We start from the raw sequence: 27,113 nt of genomic DNA, 5'->3' as shown, positions 1-27,113 counted from the left end.
AAAATGTCCCAGGGGCAGGTAGAGTCATAAATGAATTTCATCAAATGTTTGAGAACAATTCATTCAAATAGTAAATAAACTGTTTGGAAAAACAGACATGGAAGTCATTTTACCAAATTTCTTTTATACACCAATATTAAATTGATACTTTAGACCAACATATTCTCTCTCTCTCTCTCTCTCTCTCTCTCTCTCTCTCTCTCTCTCTCTCTCTCTCTCTCTCTCTCTCTGTCTCTGTCTCTCTGTCTCTCTCTCTGTCTCTCTGTCTCTGTCTCTCTGTCTCTGTATGTCTGTCTCGGTCTCTCTGTCTCTGTCTCTGTTGCTGTCTCTGTCTCTGTCTCTGTCTCTGTCTCTCTCTTTCTCTCTTTCGATGTCACATATTTGGTCTCATCATGATAATATATACACAACTCATTATATTACCTGCTTTCTTGAAGAAGTAGGCTTGGAGGGAGAGAGGGAGAATAGATTTTAAACTATCAGAAAATAAATACAAAAAAATTACATTGACATACTCTGGAAAAATGAAAACCTTATAATAAAAAAGATTAAGTAAATACCATATTTAGAGTAAAGTAATAGATTTGGAGTTATGAGCAGAGTTGGTAATACACAAGTTTTGCTTAAAAAATTCATAACAAAGAAAATTAAGTAATAGTATACATTCTACCCCCCACCCCCTCCCAGATCCCTTAATTATTTGTAATGTAATGTAAAATCATAAAGGATATTTTTGTTTGGTTATAGATTAAACCAGATAGTCTTTTAGTTCTTTTTCAAACCTGAAATTCTGTATTTCTATAAATTAAAAGACTCTTGCTCTAGAAACAATTTATGCATCATTTGTTTTTGCTGAATAGTCATTTCATATCCTTACTAGAATAAAGATTATTGTCAATACCAAGTGTTAGACAAAAATAAAATGAGAAGGTATGTGATATACAGTAGTTAAAACTCCAATATGATCTATTTAAGTAAACAGTTGAAGATGAAAACTGGCAAGTAATCCAAAGAATTGACATTGATATGGATAATAATCAATTTAAGAATTTAAAGGATGCAAGGAAGCAAGGAAGAGATTAAAACAAAAAAAAATGTGGAAATCACCACAACAACAAACACTGTCAAATAAAGAGATAAAGAAATCACAGAAAATACTAACTTAAAATATAAAATTACTTGATAAATTTTATGGAGTAATATGGAAAAGGAGTGTCAGCACTATCATTTCATAAAACAGCAAGAAGCACTGGAGAGGAAAAATTATATATATATATATATATTTTAGTGAGAAAGCTGATTAAGTCAGACCATCTTGAGAGCATAAATATGTATATGTATGAATATTTACATATATTTAGAGATGTAAATATATATATATGCAGACCTACACAAACATAAATAAAATAGTTATATATGATATAAATATATCATATATATCATAAATAAAATAGTTTATATGAGATTTCTTACTATTGGGATTCTGTATAAATGGTGACTTGATGTTTTCCTGTTCAAAATTCATCTATCCAATTCAATGCTTAACCACATAGAACTATGACAGATTACAAATTCTCTTGCATACCTACCAATAAAAAGATTAAAATTAAAATTAAAAAATTAAAATTAACCTTTTCATTTACAGAGAATGTTTTACAATTAAATCTAAAAGCATGTATGTCACTTTTTTTATTGATACATCTTCCAGAGAACAAATATTTAACACATATCAATGCAACTCTCTTTTACTAGTGAATTCCCTGAGCAAAGAAACTACATTATTTTGCTGTTTGAAGGAGAAATACCATTTGCAAAGTTAGCTACAGGGGTTTATCCATATTTTATAACCACTGATAGGTATTTTCCCAATAAAATTTTTGGGTTCCAGTAAAAGGAGCTCTTTGCAGCAGCTGTTGCATATTTTTAAAAATACTAAGATCTTCATTTTCATGATATGTAAGAAAGGGGGAAAAAGTAAGTGATAAAAACATAACAAAAATAAAAGGCATTTGAACATAACTGTTCCTTCAATTAGCAATCTGATTATTAGACCATTTTTATACTTATGACACAACTCAAAATTCTACAGAATTTGGGAGACTACTTCAACATAGATCCATTTCATGAAAGAAGAATAAAGATATTTTGATCCTTTTAGAATAACAACCATTGCACTACTATGTATAAGTTTGAATTTCCCCCTTTTATTTATTTATTTTGTTTTATTTTGTTAAAACCCTTAACTTCCATTTTGGAATCAATACTGTGTATTGGCTCCAAGGCAGAAGAGTGGTAAGGGCTAGGCAATGGGGGTCAAGTGACTTGCTCAGGGTCACAGCTAGGAAGAGTCTGAGGCCAGATTTGAACCTAGCACCTCCTGTCTCTAGGCCTGGCTCTCAATCCACTGAGCCACCCAGATGCCCCCTGAATTTTCCCCTTTTAGACAATACCTGCTGACTTTTTTTTTGTTTGCAGTTTTGTTTCACAAAGCTCCATATAGGCAAGGGTATGACTTATGACACTGGGTTGCAATGTATGGTTACTGATGGTGACTTGAAGTTCCCTTTGTATTCTTATGTTTATCCTGTTCTGTGACCATATACCACATCCAAAAAGAAATCATTCACTGGTTATGAAAGGAATTGGTCAAATATCTTTGGATGGCTGAATGCAATCTATCACAATTAACAGAAAGGACAAAGCCTATGCTCTAAAAATGATGACTTAGCAGCACTTTCACAGTTTTTATTTTTTTCTCTCTATCCAGGGAACGCATGAATCAGCATCTTGAGTTAGCATCACATTGCATCATCAGAGTATTGCTCCAAATTCACTTCATAAAAATATAATGCAAGAGGGAAATAATAATCAATTTTAACATTAAAGAAGGTAAAAGTTTAAAAATTTTGTATATATCTCTTGATACTTGATACATTGATGTAGATCTTTTGTTTGGTACCTTCCAATGTTAAATTACAAGTGAGTCAAATGTAAGAAGAGTGCAAGGCATTTCCCAATTGACAAATGCTCAAAGGATTTGAACTATGAATTCTTAGATTAAGAAATTAAATCTATTTTAGTTATGTAAAAATATTCCAAGTTACTCTTGATTGGAAAAAATGTAAATTATGAAACTCTGAGGTACCAACTCTCACCCTTCAAATTGACTAACATGACAAAAATTAAAAATCATAAATGCTGGAGGGGGATGTGAGAAAAATGGGACACTGATATACTGCTGATTGAGCTCCAAGCTGATACAACCATTCTAGAGACCAATCTAGAATCATGCTCAAAGGAACATCAAACTGGGCATGCCCTTTCAACTAGCAATTTCACTATTAGGTCTATATCCCAAAGAGATTAAAAATAGTAGAAAAGAATCAATTTATGAAAAAGTATTTATAGTGGGTTTGTTTGTTTGTTTGTTTTTGTGGTGGTAAAGAACTGGAAACTGAAAGGATATCCATAAATTGGGGAATGGCTGAACATATTGTGGTATATGCTTGTAATGGAATACTATTAGACCATAAGAAATAACAAACAAGATGATCAACAAAATACCAGGAAAGCCTTATACAATGTGATGCAAAGTGAAGTGAGCAGAACAAGGAGAACTTTGTACACAGTAGCAATAATAATGTATAATTTTAAAGGTATTGTGCACTAAGATGAGGGACAGTGAGTTCTGTAAGAGACCAAAGTAGTAGCAAGGTCCTAGCTCAAGCCCCTGTATCTCTTTGGGCCACAATGCCAGGCCAAGGACTTAGTAGGATGAAAGATTGCTAAATGACCCTGTCAGGGATTAGGATTTAGCCTTCTCTACTGTTAATTCAACAGTTACTTTGTCAAACTTCTTGGTGTCAGCCCAAAGAGACAGATCAACTTCAATTCATTTACCTCCTGTGAATGATTCTTATTTCAATGAGTTTTGATAATTCATGAATATCATGTGTTGGTTCCATAACCCAGAAGGTTAATAGTATAATAGTAAATGCAACAGAGAAGGTAGAACTACTCAAATATACTTTATTCTTCTTTTTAAAACAAAATGCACTATCAGCCAAAACATAAATAAAATCATGGCAAATATTAAATAATTTGAGGCATTTTTCATATTGTTCTCTGTCCAATTTGGAACATAAAATAATCATTCTAATAGGTTCTTGACAACACCAAATTGGGATGACTTTGGTGAATTTGAACTCATTCATGGGAAGGAAAACAATGAGCATGGTCCATAGTAGGCAAAAAGTATTTAAAATATTTATTGACTTTTTTAGAGTTGAGGAGAATCAGAATCATCAATAAGCTCTTTTTCATACCACGTAGGGATCTATTTAATAAATTGTGAGTGTTTGACCTAAAAGAGAGATGATAAAGAGAGAATATAGTATTCATCATCTAATATTGGAAGGATTATATAATAGAAAATGAAATATACATGTTCTCCTTGGTCTTAGGGTATAATACTTGGAATAAAGCTTATAAATTTTAAGAGATATACTTATTCCTAATAATCAGTCATCTTCAAGGTGAAAATATATTGCTTTAGGATGTAGTGGGGGATTCATAACTGGAACTCTTAAAATAAATTTTATTTTTTCCAGATTTTGTCAGTACAATTTCTTGATATTCATTTTCTGATATTTTGTAATGCATATTCTCTTTATTCCTAAGAAAGCAGGGGATATGATATATGTTATGCATATATCATTATATATTATGTATATTTCCACAATCATCACATTGTGAAAAAGATGTATTGCTGACACTAGATAAAATTCATATGCAGAATAATGTAAAAATGTTTTGTTTTAAAATACATTCAGACTCTTTTCCTACCATAACAGAGGATATCATTTTATATATATCTTGGATTTTTTCTGGATCCTTGTTTTGTGGATAATAGTGAAGTCATTCACAAGTGATCATTATATATTATTGTCACTACTGTGTTCAATGTTCTTTTGGTTCTGCTCACTTCACTTTATATAACATCATATAAGTCTTTCAAGATATTTTGGTGATTATCTTGTCATTTCTGATGGCCCAATAGTATTTCAGCATAGGCATATACCACAACTTGTCCAGTCATTGTGAAATTGATGGAAATTGCCACCAAAACAAGAGCTGCTATAAATGGTTTTGTACAAGTTTTCGTTTTCTTATTTTCTTATATAGTGAATATTTTTGGGTTACAAACAGAATAGTGGTATTGGTGGGTCAAACATAAACAGAAATCTTCAAACTGAGAATGCATAATCAATTAATAGGTATGTTGTATTGGGATTGTTTTATGATTATGGGTGAAACTCAGTGGATAATAATGTACCTGAAATATTCTACAAGGAAGAAAAAAGATAGAAAAAAGTATTATCCAGCAAAACTAGATCTATACTTTTGACAAATAAAAAAGGTTACTATAGTATTCATATTGTAATATGTCAATTCTCTTTCATTGATCTACTTTTCTATTTCTTAGCCAGTACCAGATTTTTGCTTTATAATATAATGTGCTAAATCTTCTTCCTTTATATTTTATTAATTCCTTTAATATTCTTGATCTTTTGTTTTTCCAAATGAATTTTTTCTAGCTCAATAAAAATGCTTTTGGTAATTTAATTGAATAGATTTGAATAAATAGATTAGCTTAGATTTACTTGCATTTTAATTCTATTGCCTCTGTCCATATATGAATGACTAATATTTTTTCCAATCATTTAAATCTGATTTTATTTGTGGAAAAAGTGCTTTATAATTACACTTATGTAGTTTCTTGATTTGTTTTGGCAAGTATACCTCCATTTACTTTATTTTATTTTGTCTGTGGTTGTATTAAGTTGGATATTTCTTTATATATCTTATTGTAGATGTGTGTTTGTGATGTCTAAGAATGCAGACTACTGATATGCATTTATTTTATATCCTGTTACTTTATTAAAATTATTTATAGTTTCAAGTAACTAGTTGAATTTCTAAGATTTTGCATATATACTGTCATATTATATGCAAAAGAAATAGTTTACTCATTTCTTTCCATTCCAATATCTTCAATATTTTATTTTTCTTTATTCTTCCTATTGCTAGTATTTCTAATATAATATTAAATATTATTAGTGATAATTGGCATAGGATCACATAAGATTTAACAGTTGCCATATTAAGTCACATTAAAATAGTGGAAGAATTGGAATAAAATAGTGCAGAATACAAAAATATTTGAGTTTTCAAGCAACAAATACTACCCAGCAACAATTAGTATGATCCTTCAAGGGAAACAGAGAAATTCCAAGCATCCCTGATGAAAACACTAGAAGTGAGTATAAAATATGATTTTCAAATACAACAACCAAGAAAAGTATATGAAAAGGTTAAGATAAAAATAAATCAAAGAGATTCAATAAGTTTAAATGATTTACCTTTTCATATGAGAAAATGATCTATGTAACTTATAATAAATTTGTCATTCATATTCATTCAGAGGGAACAAATTTATGCTACTAGGATAAAAAGTAAAAAATAGGAGGTGAGAAAAAATATAAAATCAATAATGAAAATCTATCTCATAAAACAATTTTATTTTACAAAAGAAAAAATTTCCTCTATAAAAACTGAAAGGTGTGAGAGGCATTTGGATGACTCAGTGGATATGGAGTTAGAGATCAAATATGGCTAGCTGTGTGATTCTAGGCAAGTCACTTAACTCCAACTGGGTAATTCTAGGCTAGTTATTTAAGCTTAGTTGTTTAGTTCTTACCACTCATCTGCCTTGAAACCAATACTTAATATGGATTCTAAGACAGAATGTAAATGTTTAGGAAAATATGAAAAGTGTGAATGCAAAATTAAAGAAGACAAATTTAAAATTATTATTAAGTTATTTTTCAGAAGTCTAGGAGAGTAAAATTAATAATATAAGTGAAATAGATGATTATTTACAAAAAATATATAGGCTATTCAGATTAGTGAAAGAGGAAATAGAATAATTACATACTCCTATTTTAGAAAAATAGACCAAATAACTAAAAACTAAGCTTCCAAAAGCTTCCCAGGACAAGATTCATTTAGAAGTGAATTCTACCAAATAATTAAAGAATAATCAACCACAGTAATATATAAACTATTTGAAAAATAGGTAAAGGTGTCTTATGAAATTCTTTTTATGACACAAATATTGTGTTGGTATTTAAACCAGAGAGTAAAAACAAAGAAAAAAACTATAGATCAATTTCCTTAGTGAAAATGGATGTAAAAATGTTAAATTCAATATGAGAAAAGAGATTACAGAAATATATCAAAAAGATCATCTGTTATGACCAGGTGGGAATTGTACCAGGAATGTGAGATGGTTCAACATCAGGAAAATTATCAATATTATAATTGACCATATCAATAATACAAACATTAAAAAAACTATTAATTATGTCAAAAATTTCACAAAAACAATAGAAAAATACAACACTCTTCCTTATGAAAAGCACTAGAAAACACAGTAATGATTGGAAATGTTCTTTAAATTATAAGTAGCAGCTATCTAAAACTAGGAACAAAACATTGTATATAATTCAGATGAACTGGAGGTCTTCCCAATAAAATCAGAAGTGAAGCAAAGACTTCCATGATCACTACTATTCTTCAATAATGTTAGCTAGTCATAAGACAAGAAAAATAAATTGAAGCAATAAACAAAAAGATAATGAGTAAAGAAGACTAGCATAACTACCACTCTTCACAGATGATGAAAATATAAATATAGAACTCTAGGAAATCAACTTAAAAAACTAATTAAAACAATTGAAATTTTTTCATAGTTGCAGTATATAAAATAATCCCACATAAGTCATCAGCATGTTTACATACTGAAACAAAATCAAGAAGTAAAAGATAGAAAGAGAAACAACTTTTATAAATTGCAGACAAAATAAAATGCCTAAGAATCTACTTGTCAAGATAAACCCAGTGATTATGTGAACACAATGATAAAACACAATTCATATAAATAATGATAGATTTAAACAACTGGAGAAATGTTAATTGCTCATAGGCAGCCTGAGCCACTATAATAAAATGATTATTTTAGCTAAATTAATATCTTATTCAGTGGCATGCCAATTAAAATACCAAAGAATTATTTTATTGGGCTAGAAAAAATAACATTTTTTGGAAGAACAAATGTCAAAAATATCAAGGGAATCAATTAAAAAGTGAGGGAAGTTTGCCTAGAAATTATAGATTTCAAACTATATGAAAAGGAACAATTATGAAAATATTTTGGTATTGGCTAAGAAATAGTGTCATAAATCAATGGAATTGATTAGGTAAAAAATTCACTGTAGTAAATAGCTATAGTAACCTTGTGTTTGTTAAACTGAAAGATCCAAGTTTTATATATAAGAACTCACTGACAAATTGCTGAGGAAACTAAAGATGTTTTTTTCAGAAACTAGGTAAAGACTAACATCTCATAATATATGCCAAGTTAAGGTCAAAATTGATAAATATTTTAGATATAAAGTGTGATATTATAAGTAAATTAGAGGAACTGGAAAATGTACTAATCATATCTATGGGTAATAGAAGAGTTTATGAATAAACAAGAGAAAGAACATGAAGCACATTAAAATGGACAATTTCAATTACATGAAATTAAATGGTATTTCCACTAAGAAAACTATTACAAGAAAAATAGAATATTGAGGAAACTTTTCCAAGATTCTCAGATAAAGGGCTCCTTTTTCAAATATATAGGGAGCTAAGCCAAATATATATATATGTATATATACATATATATAAGCATATATATAATTAATAAGTCAATTATACATACCCACACATATATATGTATAATATATATATATATAATATAATATAATACACAACATAGACTATCATTCACCTGTTGACAAATGTTCTAATGATATGAACAGGCAATTTTCAGAAAAGGAAATCCAATCTATTAATAATCATATGAAAAATGCTCTAAATCACTACAGATTAAAGAAATATAAATTAAAGCAACTGAGATATTCTCATACATATCAGATTGGCTAACATAAAAAAAGATAAATGCTGGAAGGGATGTGGAAAAAGTGAGATTCTAATGCACTATTAGAATTGTAAATTAGTCCTACCACCCTGAAGAATAACATAGAACTATACCCAAAGGATTACATTGTATATATCACCCCCCCCAAAAAAAAAAGATGAGAGGAAAAGACCTATTAGGATAAAATATTTTAGAAATATTTAGCAGCATTTTTTATGATAGCAAAAACCTAGAAATTCACTCTTGGTACATCACATAATTCCTAAAACTTTGTCATTGCCAATCAAGTGAGAGATGACTATACAAGTTGTTTTATATGATTATGATGGAATAGTGTTATGCCAGAAAAAAATAATGAAAAGCAGGGCAGTTTCAGAAAAACCTAGAAAAACTTAAATGAACTAATGCAAATAAAGTGAGCAGAACCAAGAGAACATTGTACACAATAAAAGCAATATTAAAAAGATAATTTACTGTGAAAGACTTAGCTATTCTGAACAAGACAATAATCCAAGTCAGTTTTAAAGGACTGATACTATCCTCAAGCAGAGAAATAACTGATGGATTCTGAATACTAATTGAAATTTTAAAAAAAATTCCTTATTTTTCCTTTTTTAAATCTGTTTTATTTTGCAACATGGCTAATATGAATTTCCATGTATGATCAATGTCAAATAGCTTGCCTTTTCAAGGAAAGATGAAAGGAAGGAGGAAGGGAAAAATTTAGAACTAAAAATCTTTACAGAAAAATTATTAAATTTTTAAAGGTCTAATTGGGAAATATGTAGCAAAAATGAGTTCCTCACATGAAAAAATTAATGATTTCCCTATTACTTAAAGTCTCATACAGAGGCTAGATGTCCCGCTTCATGGGATATTTTATAGTGGGGTTCTGGAACCTCCATATTATAGTAAATGGCAAGAGATTCCTTCTCATGCAGAAATTCTATGATCTTCTTATAGTCAAGAATCCTATGAAATCTGATTTATATTCAGCTGCCACATTCAAGATTTTAAATATTGTAAATTTTTCAAAACATTGATGGGAAGTCAGTGTCGCTCTTTCTACTTGTGGAGTTGCTTCTTCAAAGAAACTTGATACTATAAAACTGACTTGCCTTCAGTGAGAATTCCTTTGGTTATAACTTTTATCACTTCCACTTAGTAGGAAATCTAACATCTATTTAACTTGGCATTGAACTAGTCGAAACAGAAGGGAAGTTCATGGTTCAAGGCCCTACAAAAGAGTCTTGGTAATGGAATTTTAATTTTGATGTGTAATCAGCATTGTCCATGTGAGTATTTAAATTTTGGTAAAGGAAATGGAGGACCTTGTTTTGTTTTGTTTTGTTTTATCCAACATTTCTCAGTGTGATTTCTAATTGTTTTAAAAATGTTTTTCAACATTATTCTAAATAATATATTTTTACTAAACTTTCCTTTTATTCCTAGTCTGGTTCTATTCCTAAGGTTATATAAATAGATGACTAAATTGTATTTGTTTTCTCCATTTTTTCTACTAATTTGTTTATAGAGTACTTATTTAAAACCATATATATTGGGGCAGTGTAGTTTTCAAAAGCTAACCAGTAATGGTGTTAGAAATTTATCTTTAAATGCTATCACTATTACATAGTTTGTGATCCTCACTAAGCTACTTTAATTATTTGTACCTAACATATTTCCTAAAACATTAAGTCATAGACAACTTGATAATGTGCTCTATAAAAAGAATTAATGCACTTAGAATTTCCTACATTTATACAATCATTAGTTATCTCTCTAACTGCAGCCCTCTTCTCTGCCCACCCAAAAGAATAACTGATGTGCTATGTTTAAGGGATATTTGGCAGGATATGTCTGGATTCCCAGATACTTTAGGGAATTTTCCAGAATCACAGACAATTTAAATCTTCTCAAGAGGCCAAAGATTTCTTGTAAAAGGTTGTTTCAGACATACAGCAAAGCTCTTTCTTCATTCCTCCCTTCTTTCCCTATCACTTTCCTTCTTGGTATTTTTGTTTAATTTGAACTTTTGGGGGGAGTTTAATCCTGTCACTGTTGTTGTTGCTACTATTACTTTTGTGTTTCTTGGGTGGGAGTGGTGTTCCAGGGGCTTCAGGAAGGTTCATCATCCCACATTTTTCAAAACTAAAAGGGGAGACAGAGGACTAGAGCAAGATATGAGCAGATGAATGCATGGACAGAAAAAATACAGACAAGAAAAAATTGTAGTTGAGACCAGGTCAAAACTATTCTTGTGACAGTTGATGAGGTTGGATTTCATTCAGCAGTATTTCTTTTCCTGTTTTCTTCAAGTGTCGAGGTAGCTCAGGGATTCTAACCTCATAACAAGGTTTTAGGCAATGTTTAACATTATACTTTGACATTACTTAATGTTATTAGTAAATTTTATATCCAGTAATGGAAAATATAAGTCTACAAGTTCATATTGTAAAATGATAAAGAAGAGATTTCTTTGTCATTTTCTAGAGTAGAAGTTTCTATGATTTGGGTAATTTCTAAGATAATTTGAAGGCATGCACTCTAGACTTCATATATATAGATAAAAGTATGTATTATATACCTGTGGGTATATATATATATATATATATGTACATTTAATATACATGAATACATATAATATAAGATAGGCCAAATGTATACTTGATAGATAGAGATAGATAGATAGATAGATAGATAGATAGATACATAGATACATAGATAGATAAGAGCAGAATGAATTATACACATAATTTATAAGAGTTGTTTTGAATGTTTGGCTGATAGCACATTGTACTCCTAAAAGAAAAATAATGTTAGATATAAAAAATTGCAAAAAGAGATACACATAAGATCTGAAACCCTAGATAGATAGATAGATAGATAGATAGATAGATAGATAGATAGATAGATAGATAGACATTGATAGATAGATAGATAGATAGACATTGATAGATAGATAGACATAGATAGATAGATAGATAGATAGATAGATAGATAGATAGATAGATAGACAGACATAGATAGATAGATAGATAGATAGATAGATAGATAGATAGATAGATAGATAGATAGATAGATAGATAGATAGATAGACAGACAGACATAGATAGATGATAGAGAGATAGATAGATAGATAGATAGATAGATAGATAGATAGATAGATAGATAGATAGATAGATAGATAGATAGATAGATACATGATTTGTATCACTCTTTCACAAGTCAGAAGATCATTTATTTGACTTAAAATCCTTCAAGAGAAAAGAAAAGGTTCACTGAGGGTGTTTTCAGGAGCAAGATCTGCCACTGATTTTGTACTGTCCTTTGTTATTTTTATGCCTACAAACCTCAGTCATCCCAGATAAACAAGAGTTCCCAAGAGATAAACATCAATAGAACTATGCAGGAAAAAAGCACCCAGGAAACTAACTCATAGGGAGCCTCAGGATTCCACTAAAATGTCTCTCCTGGTCCTTCCAATACATATCACTCTATCACTGTAACATACTGGTCTAACTTAAACATGAGCTCAGCAGTTCAAGTTCTCTCTTTCCTATCTACATAATTGCTGACAGGCAGCTGCAGAAGGAGAAGGGAGTTGGTGCCCTCACAAAGGCTATTAGTGGCAGCTGCTGCCCAGATAATCATTGCTTAGTCTCCCTGGCTATAGGAATTCTGATGGTAGGATCCAATGTTACAGGGAAGAAGGAGAGAATTAAATAAACAAACAAACAAAAATCAGCAAGAAGATGGAAAGAAAGTAATCCAGACTTCAGCTTACCAGATATAAACTAGTTGAGTGAAACATCAGGACATAGCTTAAAGGCATACTTTTCTTGATATGCCGAGTGACTATTTCCTAGAACAGCTTGCTGTAGAACACCCAGAGCTATTTGGGAGAGATGGAGAAAGGGGATGGGAAATGTCTGAGTAAATTATACCAAATTATACTCCAACTTAGATAGGAGGGCTTTGCAAGTCCCCAAGACCACTTAGAATTTGTAAGTTGTGTTTGATGTTGTATCAAAGCCATAATTCATTCACTGTATTCCTATGAAATAGAATATAAAGCAATCACTATTTTGAAAGGCTTTATTTTTCTAATGTACGGATTACAGAGAACATAAAATGGTAATAAAATCTAGCTCCAAAATGCTAGTAATAAAACAAATACTCTTTTTGATAGAAAACCAAACATACCATTTCGTTACCTTTATTTACCCAACTGATTGGTAGGAAAGATTCTAGCAGATGGTTGCTTTTTAATCTGTATTTAATTAGGCAGAAATGAACAAATAACATGTTGCGGATATACATAAAATAATAGTTTTGAATTTCTCGGTTAATATCCCTCCCTTCTCTGATACAAGGCTATTACTGGTAATTTGTTGTACCTAGAGTAAATACTGAACGTAGTACCTGGAAAAGCAGTATTTCCCATGCCCCTAGTTGAGTAGTGGAGAGGAGATGGATACCAAGTAACACTGGCATGAGGCTTCCTTTGGGATGCCCACTTTATGTATTTAAGAATGGGAAGATGGTATCAGAACAGGGTGTGGGGAGGAGGACACCCAACCTAACCTGGCAGCTTCCTATTTTAACTATTATTTCTTGCTAACTAATTGATAAGGTCATTGTTTCAATGGTGCTAAAATGTTGCCAATAATTAAAGCACCCTCAATGCCACAGTTATGCCTCTGAATCATAAGCTGCTACATTTACTTGTGTTCTACTGCCAATAAACATTTAATTTTTCCATTTATGCAACCAGAAGGTAATGAGTTTATGAACTATATTTAACATTCAAGAATAAATACATTGATTATTTGAAATGATTACATGGAATTTTGATTCCAAAGAGAAAATAATTATAAGAACATGCGGGGGGTTAGCTGGGTAGTTCAGTGGACTGAGAATCAGGCCCAGAGATGAGAGGTCGAGGGTTCAAAGCTGGCCTCTGACACTTCCCAGCTCTGTGACCCTGGGCAAGGCACTTAACTCCTATTGCCTAGCCCTTACCACTCTTCTGCATTGGAGCCAATATATAGTACTAATTCCAAGACAGAAGGTAAGGGTTTGAAAACAAAAAGAATATCAGCTATCTGGCTCAATGGATTGAGAGCCACAGACTCAGTGTATCAGAGGTGAAACTTGAATTTGAGTATAACTGAATCCTGAGACTTCTCATTATGAAATATTTAATGTTGTCTCAGGATATTTTAAGGAATTAAACCAAATCAACAACATGAGACTTATAGGAATTGACCCCCTCTTAGGACTCTTAAAGTAGGCAATGACATTAAATGCATCATGTGAGCATTAATCTCAAGATGGAAATAACTGGTATATCTGACTAGCTTAAGGCCTTAAAGTTGATCCTGCTCTTGATTCATTCTAAATTAGTCACTTAATAATGACATTTTCTAGTTAATGAAAAAGTTCAACTTGCTATGGATTTGGTAGTATTTAGAGTTAAGTTTTTAGTTTAGTTTTATAGGATGAATTATAGGGTTTTTTTGGGTGGATGTAAATACAACTACCATATTTACTGAACACCTATCAGTACTAAGCTGGGTACAGATGATAAAAACACAAAATGAAAATCCATGCCTTCACAGAACTCACATCAGTTTTAGACAATATTTGCAGAGCTAAGTAAGTATAGTTTGAGAAGAGAAAAAGTCTACCATTTAGGAGAACCAGGAAACACCTATTAAAAGAGGTAGCATTCCTTACAGGAATTTACTGATTCTTCAAGTCAAAGAAGAAATAATGAAATAAGTATTTATTACATGTCTATTCTGTTTTAGAAACTCTGCTAAGCAATTTACAAATATTTCTGCCGTGATCATAACAGCCTTTGAAGTAGATACTATTATTGTCCCCATTTTTCAGTTGAAGAAACTGAGGAATACAGATATTAAGTGACTTGACCCAGGGCTATACAGCAGTAATTATCTATGGTTGGATTTGAACAATGGTCTTCCTGCCTCTAGGATCAGTGCTTTATCCATTATAACACCTAACTGCCTCAAGAAAGACATGCAGGACTAAATATTTTTACAGGATCACAATTTGTAGTTACTCAGATGTTACCTAGAATAGCTGCCTCATTTTATAGAATAGAAACTTAAGTTCCAGTACATTAAGTAATTAGCCAAAGAACAAACATATAAACATAAAAATATGAGAATTAAAACTAATTCCTCTTACTTCAGAGACAATTCACTTTTTGCTATACAATATGTCCTTCTTTCATACAGAGATGGACTTTGAATTACATGAGCCCTGTAGAAGAAAGAAGATAAGAAATTTCCCTGCCATGGTTGAAGTTCTGAAAGTATGTCCTTATGACAAAGAATGCTATCCACCTCCAGAGGAAGGACTGTTAAGAGTAAGATGCAGATCAGAGCATAATATCTTTCATATTAGTTTATAGTTTTATTTCAGGGTTTTATTTTGTTTTTATTGAAATTTTTTATTTAGTTAATTAATTTATAGTACTTTTCCATGGTTCCATGATTCATGTTCTTTCCCTCCCCTCCCCCCCACCTCCCACCCATAGTCAATGGTTAATTCCACTGCATTTTACATGTCATTGATTAAGACCTATTTCCATGTTATTGAACATTGCACTTGGGTGATCATTTAGAGTCTACATCCCATATCTCATATCTCCATCAACCCATGTGATCAAGCAGTTGTGTTTCTTCTGTGTTTCTATTCCCACAATTCTTCCTTTGGATCTTTCTCATAAGTCCTACAGAATTGTCCTGGATCATCGAATTACTGCCAGTAGAGAAGCCCATTACATCCAATTGTAGGGTTTTGTTTTTGTATGAGTATTCTCTTACAACAATGACCAGTATGGAAATTTTCTGCATAATAATATATAAATGACCCAGATCAAATCGCTTACCATCTCAGAGAGGGGGGAGGGAATGGAGGGATGTAGTAAATGCAGGTCTTACAATTTCCAAAAATGTATGTTGAAAATTATAAATTATTAATGTAATTAGAAAAATAAAATATATTTGAATTAAAAAAATATCCCTTTTTAAAATCATCCATCCAGGTGATCCTGGGATATTGATAACTATAAATATGATCCCAGAATTATAATAGAGAAGTCTACAAATTGAGTTTGTAGAGGTAGTGTATCTTAATGGATAGATCTACATTCACCTCTCTCTTTTGAAATATATTTTAGATACACTTCACCAATCAATAGCCCAGGCCACTCCATAGGATTAGTATTTATAGAGCAGGCCTTATGTTGGTAGAGGAAGTCCTTTTCCAGGATCCTGATGAACTCTAAATGACATCAGCCATATGGAAAGGCCCAAAGAATGGGCTTAGCCATAGCCTTGCATTAGACCAACACTAGTTATGGCTGAAGTGTTATCATTTCTCAAGGCTTCTTCTCTTCATAAAGAGAGGCAGGTTCCCATGGGGTGAAATAGGAGATTCTAAATACATGACATCTGAAGAACTGATTTGAGTTCAGCAAAATGCAGAAAAACTGAAACTCTATAATAACTCAGAATTACAGAATCATTGAATATCAATCGGGCATGAGAAAGTAGTTAGTTTTGAGTGCCAGGCATTGTTATATACTAAACATAAAAAGGGAAATTAAACAAATAACTTCAGCAATAGCAACAACAACCAAAAGTAGTGCTTGCCCTCATGGAGCTTACAGTCTAGAAGTTATAGAATTAGAAAAATCCCTCTTTGCCAAGTAGTCCAACATTATATGAGTGAGAATCTGTACATCATTCACTCAAGTAAAAAGAATTTTTGTAGACATATTATGACAGGCTACTGCCTCAATAAAAAAGAAGGAAAAATAAAGGTAGGGTCCCTATCCTCAATGAGCACATCTTCTCTGAGATCTGTGGGATAAGTACAGGAGATTTCCCAATAGCGGTCTTGAAGTTCTTGCTCGGAGACCTTCAGTGAAGGACAATGCACAAAGAGAAGCCATGAATTGGTCTTATAACAACTCTGATTACTAAGAAGGTTTCCCTGGGAGCAAGCTTAATTGTGTAACTTCCACCCAGTTCTCCTAATTCTGTCCTTTGGGCCCAAAGAGAAGAAAGCCAATTTCTCTTCTGCATAACAAGATATCGAATACATGGGGAGGGGAGGTAGGATGTTATCATTGCCCCAACTCTCAAATTGATATTTATATGTCATGACTGGTTCAAATGAAAGGTTACCATAGTTAAAATGTATCAGAAGGAGAATTTGCACTCAGGTCAGCATGGCTCTAAAAATGGAACGTCCATCTAATGTACTGCATTTCCTCTCTTTTGTGTCACATAACTTCCTTTCTTGTGGGAGATTACTCTTTTTTTTTAATAAACCCTTACCTTCCATCTTGGAGTCAATACTGTGTATTGGCTCCAAGGCAGAAGAGTGGTAAGGGCTAGGCAATGGGGGTCAAGTGACTTGCCCAGGGTCACACAGCTGGGACGTGTCTGAGGCCAGATTAGAACCTAGGACCTCCTGTCTCTAGGCCTGGCTCTCAGTCCACTGTGCTACCCAGCTTCCCCCAGGGAGATTACTCTTGGCAAAAACCAACCAAATTATGTAGCAGCTACAAAGAACTTGCCATAAAATGGCCCAACTGCCCACAGTTTGCAAGCAGCCAGCAACTCTATATTTAGCACAAAAGCGGACTGGTGCAGAGAACCCATTGCAAACCTTCCCTTTCCTCCCTCTGCCAATCCTCCCACTCCAAGCTGGCAATGGAGCATTAAAAATAAGACTTAAAAGCAGCATCCTTTGGCGTGTACTTTGGAGATATACAGCTGAGCTGCCCCATGCTGAGCACTTTTAATTTAATTTTATTTTTTGTAGGGAAAAAAAGTCCCAGCTGCAGCAGCTGGATTGTACTGGTGAAAATGAGCCTCTTCCTCCCAATAGAGGAGAGCAGAGATCTGTAATCGGGGAAAAATGCAGATGATGAGGCTCTTATCTCTGCTGTGTGAGACTCTCCAGAATAATCACAGACCAGGAAAACATTTCTGCCTGTATGTCCCTGTTCTGGCTGGAGCTGAGCCTCTATAAAGAGAGCCAGGTAGGATTCTATGGGGAGTAGCATCCATGATGCTGATTTTAGCCATATCTCCTATAAAGGAATTGTACTTCCCTCTATGAGACAAAGCTCTCAACTAGTCACAGCTGAAGGCTCATGACTGAAGCAGGGTGTGCAGTTGTGAGCAGTGAGGAGGTGTGAGAAGACACTTGAAATCAGGGGAATGCACTTCAGCCAGGTCAGTTATTTTTTCCTAAAAATGTCAGTTATAAAAAAGATAATATTTAGCTCTCTGGAAGAGCCTCATCTAGACAAGTTACAATCAATAACAAATAATAATAAACCCAACTTATTATACACTTGGATGCAATACCTAGCATTGCATCACAGTGCCCAGTGATGCCAAAAAGCTGTTTTTCCAAGATTCCTGGTCCTTTAGGGTTATTACTTGAAAGAGACATTTTGAAAATGACAGATAATAGGTACAGGCTTTGACATTTGAAAGCAAAAGAAGATCGGTGACTCTTCCATGCAAGAAACTCTCTCCACCATGGATATCGTCCTCTGTCCATGAAACAAAAGATTACAAGACTGTAGATGTATAATTAAAATAAGGCTCAAAGTTCATCTACTTAATTCCTTTTTAAGGAAGAAGAATATGAAGTCCAAGAGTCGATATGCTTACCTTAAAATGAATTCCAGAGAGTTAGGCATTTAGGCAACATGAAAATATAAGGTTTCTATAGTATATAAAAACCAAGTATATAGACTTTAAGTGATTGTTTAGGGCTATACCTCTTTTAAGGGGAGGAGGCAAAATTTGAACTCAATTCTTCCTGCAACCATGCGTAGCACTATAAACTATTCTATGATACTCTATTATCTGCATTGCCATACGTGTTTTTCTAAGCCCTTTCTTTCTGTACTAGTAACAACTCTAACACAGAAGGACAAGGGATCAGCAAACAGGGTTAAGTGACTTCCTCAAGGTCACACAACTAGGAAGTATATGAGGTTGCATTTGAACCCTGGTCTCCTCTACTCTAGGCCTGGTGCTCTATCTACAGTGCTCCCTAACTTCCTCCATCCTACTTTAATAAAGCTTGTCAAATATCTAAAATCTGATCATAGTCTACACAGAAAATATCTTATTGAACTAGCTCATACCGTATTATAAATGACCTGTAGACACATAACCCTTCCAGGAGGGTTATATGCTTTTACAAAAAAAAAAAAAAAAGATTTTATTCATTCTAATTGATATTGCAACAATATGAAATAAGCCTGCAGGCAGTTTGGTTATGGTTGTTGAGGTTCATGTGAGAAAATATATGTAAAGCACTTTATAAACTTTAAAGGGCTAAATAAATTCCAGTTGTTGTTAATTAGTTTATAGCCACCAGTGCTCGAGTCTAGTGACGACTTAAATCCCTGAATTTTCTGTAGTGGAACAGAAGCAACATTTATAAAGCAACAGAACTGTGGGCTAGTAAATATTTAAGGGAGGAGATATATACACACTTTAAGGTTTAATCAATATCATTAATATTTCTTTAAGTCTAGATATTCAAGAGAAAAATAAATCAAGCCCTGATTTGTAGCAATTGTTGATTTCAGTAGTGTAAATGTTCCACTGAAAATGGACCATTGATTCTCACTGGTTAGAGCTGGGTTCAGCACACTCTTAAAAAGGGGGAGATATTTATGGGCATGTCATCCACTGTAGAATTGAAATTCACATGTGGATAGTAGTTGGAGCCTTTTAAAGTGATTTCCTTATTTTAATACAGTGAGGTTGGTGGTACAAATATTCTGGTCTTCATTTTTCAGATACAGAAACGGAAATTCTTGGGAAACTTGTTCATGATTATACAGCTAGTGTTTGAAGAAGGATACAAAGCCAAGACTGTAGCTGCAGATACAGAAATGACTATATAATTTGGTGTGGAAGGTAGGGCAGCCTTAATAGAATGTGTTCCTATGCTGCTCCTATTTTCATAGCTTTTTCTATCTTCCAATTCTCTATAAATATATAGTGGAAAATTCCTTGGTTTGGAGTTGGATGACCTGGTATTGAATACTTACTCTCATATTATGTGAATGAGGCATAAGAAGTAAAGCAAAAAGATAAATTGATGCTTTTACCAGTTTAACATTCATCCATTTCATTCCCTAAGACTATATTGGATATTTACCATGCTCTAAGCACCAAGCACTCTGCTAGGAACTGAGGAAACATGGATAGAAAGTGAAAGAGCCTTGCCTTTGTCCTCAAAGACCTTGGCATGGGGTGTAAGAGGTGCAAAGACAAGTTATGCAAAATAGATGCAAAAAATAAAATATTAAATTTCATAATTTGATTTTTATGAGAGAGGCACCAATATTTAGGACAATTGGGAAAAATTGCATAGGAAAGAAGTTTGCAGATTCATGAAGCACTTCCATGGAAAGAGAGAGAATACAAAAATAGCTTTTAGCTTATATAAAGGAACTAAGATAAGAGATAGAATGCCGTAGGCAGGCATCAACAAACAGAGTAACTTGAATGGACTGTAGAATCAATGAAGAAAAATTATGTGATTAGGCTAGGAAATTTGAAGTCACATTTTGAATTGCTCAAATGTTAATCACAGGACTCAGTGTTTACACTACATACAGTAAGATCCAGAAACTTTCAGAGCAGAAGATATTTTTCTTGGTTGTCTTTTTGAAGATTCCTTTTTTGTTTTGTTTTAAGAAATAAGTATTCCTCAGTATGTTAGAATTCATAGTCTCATGGGCAAATAGAAAGGAAATGGTTTGGTAGGCACCAAACTGTGAGGCCTGGAGTCAGGAGATATGACTTCAAATATAAGTCTCAGATCAGACTTACTGCCTGTTTGATCCTGGGCAACTCACTTGAACTCAGTTTTCTCATTCAGTAAAATGGTGATAATAATAGCACCCATCTTGCAGAGTTCTTGTAAGGATCAAATTAGATGATAATAAATAAAAAATGTAAAAATCCTTACTTAGCAAGTGTCTGGAATAAAGTACACCCTATTTCATCATTGTCATTTGTCTAAAGCCCTTTTGATACCCAAAAGCAGCAAATATGCTTATTAGTTATCATAATATACAGCATTATTAGCAATGTTGTTATTGTTTCATTCATGAGACTCCTGAAGGATAGTGAAGCCATTTGAGTTGAACAGTAACAAAGTCAATTAGTGCTCGAACTGGCTTGGAGATCTAGATCCCCCAACTTGTAGTTCTAGAATATTTTTCCACCCTGTACTATTGATTCAAAGACATTGTTGTATATGTCTATTTCCCTTTGTCCTGGTTTCGCTTTCCAGCAGCTAGGTAGCGCAGTGGATAGTGTGCTGTGTTCAGAGGCAGGAAGACTTAAATTTGAATTCTGCTTCAGAATTTTACTTGCTGTGTGACAGTGGGAAAGTGACTTTACCTCTACCTGTTTTGGTTTCCTCATCTGTAAAATGGAGATAATATCAGCACCTATTATTTAGGGTTGATGCAAATGAGATAATATATGCAAATGATTTTACAAACCTTAATGTTCTATAAGAATGGCAATTACTATTCTTGAACTAGGATTGGTGGTAGGGTAGTAATAGTAGTTAGGGATGAAGAAATTCCATCTCTCCCCCTGCTGAAGGACTGACCATCACCCCTAGACTGTCTGGTGGAGCTCAAGGTCTGACGGTTTCTCCAGACTGATAGAATACTCAAATGTCTCCTTTCAAGGTCTGATCATCACCCCAGACCTCCAGAGGCAGCCTTAGGACTGACTGTTACTCATTCCTTGGCTCCAGATAGTCAAGAGCTGAGTTAGATAGAAGATTCAGGCAGCCTCCCCCTTTCCCACTCACTCCCTTGTCCCAGACAGCCAGATGCATTATCGATCATGCCAAACTGGGAAAACAAGTGATGTTACCTACTGTTAAAGTAAGGGATTAGGGCAATGGTTTTAGGGAAGGGTAACAGATGATGACAACAATAAATATATAACAGAGTATATTTAATTTAAAAGGGACTTAGGAGAGTCTATTAATAATAACCCACCCAGGTAATAAATATAAAATAAATGTAACTTAACTAAACTAAACTACCAATTACTAAGGGGTTATCAATCAATGTCCACAGGGTCAGATTCCCACAAACTCTAGATGGTAGGGTCAGATAGCAGGATCAAGTTGTTGTAGTGTCCTCCCAAAGTCCAAAAAGGGAGAAAGTTCTCACCATTCACAATGTCCACCACTGTGAAGGGAAACAATCCAAAAGTCCTTGGCAGCTCCTCAATTGGTTCTTCAGAGAGACAACTAGGCACACCTTCAAGTCTGACTAGCTTCAGAGAGAGAGAGAGAGAGAGAGAGAGGTTTCCAGCTGCCTTAGAATCCTGACCCAGCCAAGTCTGTGGAATCTTGATATTGCAAGCTACTAGTCTACATTGCTATGCCCTGCTAGAAATCCTTTCTTACAATACCTAATGCTATATAATGCCTATACTACCAGTGATGGGGACCCAGTGAAATGAGGAGAGATTCCCCTGGGTCTGTGCAGAATAAAGACCCTTTTTCCTACCTCATGAGTGGCACTTGGGTTTCCTGCTGGCTATTTTTCTGGAATAGTAGTAGCAGAAGCAGCAGCAGCAGCAGCAGTAGTAGTAGTAATAGTAGTAGCAGTAGCAGCAGCAGCAGCAGCAGCAGTAGCAGTATTAGTATTAGTAGTAGTAGTAGTAGTAGTAGTAGTAGTAGTAGTAGTAGCAGTAGTAGTAGTATACAAAGTTGTAAGATAGCCACTATCACAATACTTATCCCTATTTTATGGACTAGAAAACTGGGTCAGCAAATGGATTTTGGGCACATATGACTAAAGAATATGAGAGAGGCAGTATTAACCCAACTGCTAGTCCAAAACTATAGAACCCTATCCATTAAAATGTTCTGTATCACAACAGACTCATTCAATGACCCATAAGTTGCCATGGGCAAGAATTGGTGCTAGGCACTTATGTGCTAACATTTATCAATTTATACCACATAACAGCTTTATAGATCATTTTCCCTCTTTGCTTTGGAGAATACTTATAAAGCATTTTGGGAACCATAATGGTGATGACTTCTACTGTGGACTCTATGGATATGGCTCTCTTGTGTCTTCCTAAAATAGGATCTGGGCTCCAGAGAATTTTGTTTTTCAAACAAAGTCGATTCTTCATTAACAAATATCACAACTGAGGAAGAGCTTCTGAGAAGAGAGACTAAGGCATCAAGAAAATCATCAAATATCCCTGAGAGATTTTCATCCATGCCATATGGAAGAACATTACATTTAGGATTTTAGATGCTTTTGTCCCAAAGGGAAAATAATAAATGGTTTGTCTGAAACAGGTCTCTGTTATAAGGCTTTAATTTAGAGCTTTCAATTTATGAAAACCTCTGTTTTACAACATGATAAATACAGTAACAAAGTCTTCAGAAATATTTGACATGTTCTCTTGTTGTGTGAAGTTCCAGCATTCGAAGCATATCAATTCTTATATGGTGAATTTGAATGGTCAATATGGCATCTCTCTAATGTTACCTATTAGGCTGAAGAGAATCAGCCATCAGAATAGTCAAAATTAAGGATTAGAAACAGGCAAAAATGCCCCTAGACACAAAATATAAATGTTCCTTGCTTCACTTTCTCTTTCATCTTAATCCCTTTCTCGTATATTATTTAATAGGCCTCTTGGCTCCTAACTGGAATCCCAGGCATCAACATTCTAATCACATGGTTTATGGATGCTTGTCTAAACTTCACTCTAAATAATTCAGCTTCTCACAACCTACTAAAGGCTTCAGTGCTCAGAAGGATCCTTAGGATCATATCAGACAGGCACAGCCTTGCCACATTTATTTCTCAAACAAACAAACAAACAAACAAACACCAGAGAAGTCTTCATAGTAGTGAAATACTTCAGTAAAGAGCCACATTTTATGACTCAGGTAGCCTTTGTAAAATGCAAAGCCATTTTGCCCAAACTTCATTCTGCTTGCTACACATCATTACATGTATTAAGCAAGGGAGTAGCTGCTAAAAAGACATATTAAAGTATATTTTATTCAATTCAATACTCATTTATCATTATTAGTAGGAGTAATCATAATAATAAGTAGTATTTATATAGCACTTTATGTTTTAGAAGATCTATACCTATCTTTTTTTCTTTTTAACCTCATATAAAGCCTGGGAATTAGGTGCTATTATTTTACTTTTTCTCCCATCATCCCTTCCTTCTTTCCTTCTTTCCTTCCTTCCTTCTTTTATCTCATTGATTTTCTTTTTATAAATAAATATAAATATTTATAAAAATAAATATTTTATAAATAATGAACAGAATAGTTTGCCTCTATCCATCCTCACTTAGATTCTATTGATTCTGATTTTAGATAAAATTTTAATAAATTTTTCTCCTTAGGAAATTAGATTATAGAAAAATTAATTTTATTAAAATTATATCTAAAATACAAATTAAACTGTTAGTGAAAGCTTTGAGCTCTTTTCTGTTACTGGATTATTTCCAACATTAGTATATATTCTTACTTTTAGGATCTGATACCTTCTTTCTTATCAATAATTAAAGTTGACAAAATATTTGTAAACTTTCCTTAAATGAGATATAAATTCTCTTTAAAAAATCTCGAGGGGTCAGCTGGACAGCTCAGTGCATTGAGAGCCAGAACTAGAGATGGGAGGTCCTAGGTTCAAATCTGGTCTCAGACACTTCCCAGCTCTGTGACCCTGGGCAAGTCACTTGACCCCCATTGCCTAGCCCTTACCACTCTTCTGCCTTGGAAACAATACACAGTATTGATTCCAAGACAGAAGGTAAGGGTTTTTATTAAAAAAAAAATCTTGACTGCATTTATCCTCCCAATTTATTCTAGTAAAATATTTTGTAGTATTTCTCAGATATAAGGAAACACACACACACACACACACACACACACACACACACGTAACTTATTCAGTATAACACAGCTAACTTTTCTGAAGCAAGAATTGAACTCGGGCTTTCCTGACTCCCTGTCCAACACATAATTCATTATACTGTTTAAATACCCATTATATTCCATTGATAAAATTTCAGTCACAAAACAGATCATTTTAATAGCTTCCAAAATACTACTTTTTCCCCCAAAAGAATTAGCTTAATTAATTTGAAGATTTGAATTCTTTTACCCTAACTTGGAATTTCTAGGAATATAACTGCTGAATAGATTTTGTTAACATATCATCATAAAAAATTCATCATGATCTACATAAAACCTATTTTCCGTTTCCTGAAAACCTATATATGATTAATCTCTAAGACAAGCAAATAAGCAATAAATATTTGGTTAAGGTTAGCAATAATAATAATCATGAAGTTCTTATAATTGACATTTATATTACACTTTATTGCTTGCAAAACCTTTTTGCTACAAAACCTCCATGAGATACGTGACATGCATATTATTATCTCACCTTCACAAATGAAGAAGTCAAGGTCCATAGAAAATGAGCAACTTCACTAAAATCTTATAAATTAGTAAGACATCACAAAGAACTAACAAGAGAAGCAATAACTTAATCTACTAACAAGTACTTTTTGAGTATTTAGTGTATGCTCACAAGCGATATGTTAAGAAGTGAAGATAAAATACCATAACGTAAGTCCTTCCTAATATCAGGGAACATATTTTTAATGGGAGAGACAATGAGCAAAGATTTAAAAAAACCAAACAGACAACTACAAAAGATACACCAGGTAGCTTTGAATGAGAAAATACTGGGAGCTAGCAGATCAGGAAATCTGTCCTTCAAATACAACACAGGATTAAAGTCATAGTTGTGTATTCTAAAAGACAGAGATGGGCAGAAAAAAAACAGACACACCAATAATATGGTTCATTCAGGGCAAAGGTAGATCTAGGGCTGCAGTCAAGGCTTTCTACCTGTACTCAATACTGTTTTTGTTATAACATAGCATGAGTTTCTCTTCTTCCTGTGTCATTACAATAATGATTATGGAGGGGAGGGGTGAAATGATCACTTTTTGGAGTCTATGTGTGATTGACATTGGCAAATGTGTATCTCCTTTGCACCCTTTCCTTTAAACTATGGCAACAGCAAATTTACTAAATCAACTCATTGATTAAGTAAGAGAAAAATGTCAAATTTGTTCTTTCCTAAATTGTGTTGTTCATGAAGGAAGAATGAAGGAATGAAAGAAGAAGGAAGGAAAAAATAATCAAACTCAATTGTAGTAAAGAAATAGGCAAAAATAAAACCATTTTCTATACCTTCACCCAGAATACAAGTCAAGCCAAGGATGGCTGATACTCATCATTTTTCAAAAAAAAATCTTCCTAATTACCTAGAGTTCCTCTATTCAGTCAAGATCTTTCTGGGAGAGTATATGCCAGTTACAATGTTTTCAAAATGCAGGAAAAAACCCACTCCTAAAACCTCCTGAACATTTTACGATTTACATTAATTAGACAAATTGGGAGGTTTTCTAAGGGGAACATTAATCTGGCTCATCCTTGAAGTGAATAGAGTAATTAAGATTAAGGGTATTGTCAGAATGGGAAACGAACTCTCCTAGCACTGAATTACATCTCTGTCTTTGATTAACCTTCCTCCCAACAGGTTTTACAAACAAAGAAAAGAGAATGTGTGTTTTCCATCCTTGGCTAATTTTGGCCCTCTACAGGGACTTCCATTGTATGGTTTGATCAGTGGGTGAGAGTTTCTATAATGGGGAAGTTCTTTCATTATTATTTGAAATTCAACCACTGTGAATTAATTCAAAGCATTTTTTTCTATTGGTCATTACATTCCTTTTTTATCACAAAACATACTTGTCTTCTCCAAGGTTCCCATTTTTTTTCTCTAAGATGGGAGGATTTTAGCATATTAACAAACATTATACCACTGAAGTGTTGGGAAGGAGGGTTGTTTAATGAAACTCTCTTACTGTGA

The sequence above is a fragment of the Monodelphis domestica genome, chromosome 7 (genome assembly GCF_027887165.1).
Source record: "Monodelphis domestica isolate mMonDom1 chromosome 7, mMonDom1.pri, whole genome shotgun sequence".
NCBI classification, from domain to species: domain Eukaryota; kingdom Metazoa; phylum Chordata; class Mammalia; order Didelphimorphia; family Didelphidae; genus Monodelphis; species Monodelphis domestica.
This window is presented reverse-complemented; position numbering follows the sequence as displayed.